The sequence below is a fragment of the Perca fluviatilis genome, chromosome 4 (genome assembly GCF_010015445.1).
Source record: "Perca fluviatilis chromosome 4, GENO_Pfluv_1.0, whole genome shotgun sequence".
NCBI classification, from domain to species: domain Eukaryota; kingdom Metazoa; phylum Chordata; class Actinopteri; order Perciformes; family Percidae; genus Perca; species Perca fluviatilis.
Window position 1 is genome coordinate 41,507,323 of NC_053115.1, and position 5,635 is coordinate 41,512,957.

The window sequence follows — 5,635 nt, forward strand, 5'->3', positions numbered from 1 at the left end:
AAAATGCTTACTGTCTGTCTATGTGTCAATGACTATGTCTATACTTGCTGTCAATGTCTATGTCTATGTCTATGCTTACTGTCAATGTCTGCCTGTCTATGTGGATTGCTCACATGACTCAACATTTGTCTGTGTCAACTCAACTCCTGTCAACTGTTGCCCTCCATGTCATTTCACTGTATTGTCTTTCTGTGTCGCTGCACTCTCCACCTTCAAACTGACATATCCACCTTAAATAGAAGGACTCCTCTGATTGATTTGTTTTAATTTCCCAAAGTAGGGTTGAACACTGATCAGACAACCCGGGCCCAACCAGTGTTTGTTTAACAGGTATAACTAGCCAGCCAGCCGGCCACTAAGTTAGTAAAGTTTAACAACTTAATGTACACACACTCTTGTCACAGCGTAGAAAAGCACAGTGCTTTCACCAGATGAGTGTGTTCGACTCATTTTCTATAACCAGTGATTAGCATGAAAGAACGGTGGTTGGAATTAGCAAGCAAGCTAATTAATTATCCATCAAGCTTGACAGTCCGTAGGTAAGGACAACTAGCAGTCAGAAGCAGAGTATGGGGGTGTGCCCTGACAGTACCTAGGTAAGGACTACTAGCAGTCAAAAGCAGAATATGAGGGTGTGCCCTGACAGTACCTAGGTAAGGACTACTAGCCAGTCAGAAGCAGAGTATGAGGGCGTGCCCTGACAGTACCAAGGTAAGGACTACTAGCCAGGCAGAAGCATAATATGAGGGTGTGTCCTGACAGTATCTAGGTAAGGACTACTATTCAGTCAGAAGCAGAGAATGAGGGCATGCCCTGACAGTATCTAGGTAAGGACTACTAGCCAGTCAGAAGCAGAGTATGAGGGCGTGCCACGCTAGCAGCTAGGCGAGCATTATAACGTGTGTTACAAAGTGACACACGTTTGTCACAGAAGTAAACTGGACTACAATAGAGCTGTTTGGAGCAGTTTCTGAACAGTGTTTTCTGTTGGAGATGGTAAGTCCCTTTGGGGTGGACTTTGGGCTTTTTCACTTTGTAAACCCATTACCTGCACAAAAAAGTATAGTGAAAGAAAATTAAACATATCTTTGTAAATTGAGACAGCAGGATGACAGGTACAGATTGAGAAGTTAAATTCAGAGACTTTTCCTTTAAGAAATAAACATCATAAATAAATCATTCCTCTTCATTTCTAACTGCTCTGTTCCACTGTCACACACACCTTCACTGGTGATATCTAGGCTGAGAGACGGGTGTGGGTGGGGATTGCTGGGGGAATCTCCGCGACAGTGAGCCAGGATGTTCGATGCCTGTTGTGCAGCAGCAGAACATCTCCCAGCTGCCCAGAATTATCTCCCCTTCACTTTTCAGTAATCTTAACTTTTCGTTTTGGTGCTTAGCCCACTTTTTGTCGGGTTAATTTAGCTAACTGTAAAGACAGCGAAACGCGAAGGGGGGAGAAATTCGGCAGGGAGGAGATTTTCGGCACATACAACGGTTGCGCTACGGAGATGTAGCTAGCTAACGCTATGGATGGCTGCTGTTGTGACTCGGTGCTGGGTCTGATATGGTCTGTTTCTCGACGTTTAATTAACTGCCGTTAGTGTCGTAAGCACCAGGCACTGGAGATAAGTTCTGGCCGGGGGGTTGCTGTAATGAAAGTAGCTGGCTGATAGCTGACTGGGGGCTAACGATAACTAGCTAGCTATATGTCCCGGGGCTGTTGTCAGCTGTCATCCCGACTGAGTTTCTCTGCGCTGGGGGAGTGAGGCAGACAGACCGTTGTGTGCTACTTTGGCTAAATTAGCATTAGATTAATCGTCTATCTATACAGCTAACGTTAACGTTACTAGTGAAGTTATTCGTGGGTTAGCTCAGTCCTGTTAGCTGTGGTCGAAACAGTCATACTAAAAATAACTTTATTAGCGTGTTGAACGATGTTGTAACCTCATAATGTTACCCACAAAGCATTAACATCAATGTTAGCACATTGTAGTAACGTTAAGCTGGTATCGATATTGAACTTTCAAAATAGATAAGGTCTCTGTTGTACTGTGATAAAAAGTGGGATGTAATTAATCACAAAATGATGCTGTATGGCAAAAAAAAGCAGTATTACGGTTACAAGTATTTTTTTTCTGTGACATTGTCCATACATCCATCCATCCATCCATCCATCTTCGTCCGCTTATCCGGTATCGGGTCGCGGGGGAAGCAGCTCCAGCAGGGGACCCCAAACTTCCCTTTCCCGAGCCACATTAACCAGCTTCGACTGGGGGATCCCGAGGCGTTCCAAGGCCAGGTTGGAGATATAATCCCTCCACCTAGTCCTGGGTCTTCCCCGAGGCCTCCTCCCAGCTGGACGTGCCTGGAACACCTCGCTAGGGAGGCGCCCAGGGGGCATCCTTACCAGATGCCCGAACCACCTCAACTGGCTCCTTCTGACGCGAAGGAGCAGCGGCTCTACTCCGAGCTCCTCACGGATGTCTGAGCTTCTCACCCTATCTCTAAGGGAGACGCCAGCCACCCTCCTGAGGAAACCCATTTCGGCTGCTTGTACCCTGGATCTTGTTCTTTCGGTCATGACCCAGCCTTCATGACCATAGGTGAGGGTAGGAATGAAAACTGACCGGTAGATTGAGAGCTTTGCCTTCTGGCTCAGCTCTCTTTTCGTGACAATGGTGCGATAAATTGAATGTAATACCGCACCCGCTGCGCCGATTCACCGACCAATCTCCCTCTCCATTGTCCCCTCACTCGCGAACAAGACACCAAGGTACTTGAACTCCTTCACTTGGGGTAAGGACTCATTCCCTACCTGGAGAAGGCACTCCATCAGTTTCCTGCTGAGAACCATGGCCTCCGATTTAGAGGTGCTGATCCTCATCCCAGCAGCTTGACACTCGGCTGCGAACCGATCCAGTGAGTGCTGAAGGTCACAGGCCGATGATGCCATCAGGACCACATCATCTGCAAAGAGCAGCGATGAGATCCCCAGCCCACCGAACTGCAACCCCTCTCCACCCCAACTACGCCTCAATATCCTGTCCATAAATACTACAAACAGGATTGGTGACAAAGCGCACCCGGACACAGCTCTCCCTTTGGTCGTACAGAGATTGGATGGCCCTGAGAAGGGACCCCCTCACCCCATACTCCTGCAGCACCTCCCACAGTATCTCCCGGGGGACCCGGTCATACGACTTCTCCAGATCCACAAAACACATGTAGACCGGTTGGGCATACTCCCAGGCTCCCTCCAGGATCCTTGCGAGAGTAAAGATCTGGTCCGTTGTTCCATGACCAGGATGGAATCCGCATTGTTCCTCTTCAACCTGAGGTTCAACTATCGACCGAACCCTCCTTTCCATCACCTTTGAGTAGACTTTACCGGGGAGGCTGAGAAGTGGGATACCCCTGTAATTGGCACACACCCTCTGGCCCCCCTTTTTGAAAAGGGGTAACACCACCCCGGTCTGCCACTCCTTAGGCACCGTCCCAGACTTCCACGCAATGTTGAAGAGGCGTGTCAACCAAGACAACCCCTCCACACCCAGAGCTTTAAGCATTTCTGGATGGATCTCATCAATCCCTGGTGCTTTGCCACTGTGGAGTTGTTTAACTACCTCAGCAACTTCCACCAGGGGAAATTGACGCATTAACTCCCATCATCCTCCAGCTCTGCCTCTACCACAGAGGGCGATAGTCGGATTTAGGAGTTCCTCAAAGTGCTCCTTCCACCGCCCTATTACCTCCTCAGTTGAGGTCAACAGTGTCCCATCCTTACTGTACAAGGCTTGGATGGTTCCCCGCTTCCCCTCCTGGGGTGACGACGCGGTTTCCAGAAGCACCTTGGTGCCGACTGAAAGTCCCTTCTCCATGTCTTCTCCGAACTTTTCCCACACCCGCTGCTTTGCCACGGCAGAGGCTGCACGCCCCGGCCGCCGGTACCTTGCAACTGCCTCTGGAGTCCTCTGGGATAACATATCAGTCGGACGGCTTCCTGACCACCGGTGTCCACCACGGTGTTCGTGGGTTACCGCCCCTTGAGGCACCTAAGACCCTAAGACCACAGCTCCTCGCCGCAGCTTCAGCAATGGAAACTTTGAACATTGTCCACTCGGGTTCAATGCCCCCAGCCTCCACAGGGATGCACGAAAAGCTCCGCCGGAGGTGTGAGTTGAAAGTCTGTCGGACAGGGGACTCCTCCAGACGTTCCCAATTTACCCGCACCACCCGTTTGGGCTTACCAGGTCTGTCCAGAGTCTTCCCCCACCCCCTGACCCAACTCACCACCAGATGGTGATCGGTTGACAGCTCCGCCCCTCTCTTCACCCGAGTGTCCAAAACATACGGCCTCAGATCAGATGAAACGATTATAAAATCGATCATTGACCTTTGGCCTAGGGTGCTCTGGTACCAAGTACACTTATGAGCATCCCTATGTTTGAACATGGTGTTTGTTATAGACAATCCATGACTAGCACAGAAGTCCAACAACAAACAACCACTCTGGTTTAGGTCAGGGAGGCCGTTCCTCCCAATCACGCCTCTCCATGTGTCTCCATCATTGCCCACGTGCGCGTTGAAGTCCCCCAGCAGAACTATGGAGTCCCCCACGGGAGCCCCATGCAGGACTCCACTCAAGGTCTCCAAGAAGGCCAAATACTCCGAACTCTTGTTTGGTGCATATACACAAACAACAGTCAGAGTTTTCCCCCCCACAACCCGCAGGCGTAGGGAGGCGACCCTCTCGTCCACCGGGGTAAACTCCAACATAGCGGCACTCAGCCGGGGGCTTGTGAGTATCCCCACACCCGCCCGGTGCCTCACACCCTGGGCAACTCCGGAGAAGAAAAGAGTCCAACCCCTATCCAGGAGTAAGGTTCTAGAACCGAGACTGTGCGTAGAGGAAAGCCCCACCAGATCTAACCGGTAGCGCTCCACCTCCCGCACAAGCTCTGGCTCCTTCCCCCACAGAGAGGTGACATTCCACGTCCCCAGAGCCAGCGTCTGCTGCCCGGGTCTGGTCCGTCGAGGCCCCTGTCCTTCATTGCCATCCGTGTGGCAGCGCACCCGACCCCGGCGGTTCCTCCCACAGGTGGTGGGCCCATGGGATGGAGAGATGGATGCCACGTAGCTTTTTTGGGCTGTGCCCGACCGGGCTCCGTGGCAAACCCGGCCACCAGACGCTCGCTTACGAGCCCTCCGTCTGGGCCTGGCTCCAGACGGGGGCCCCGGGCTTACTCCGGGCAGGGTCACTCCATCTCTTCCTTGTTGTATCATGATGTTTTTGAAGGTTTTGTGACATTCTATGATTTACAATTACTCCTGAACGTATCATCTTCTGACGGAAGTTAAAGTAACTACACAGTGAAAGGTTATATGACGCCACTGACGGGCGACTAAAGGAAACGTGCCGTGTCTGAAAATAAAATAACAGATTTCTCTGGGTTTGACATTTGGTGGAAACATTTGGGATAGTGTAAGAACACAAATCATAAAAATATATAACACAGGTATGGTCGTTTTTAGACATTTTAAAGCAGAAATGTTACATATTGTACCTTTAAGTATAGAGATGGAGGATGTCAAGTAAGATTAGTGGAGTAAAAGGTACAGTGTTTCTCTCTGA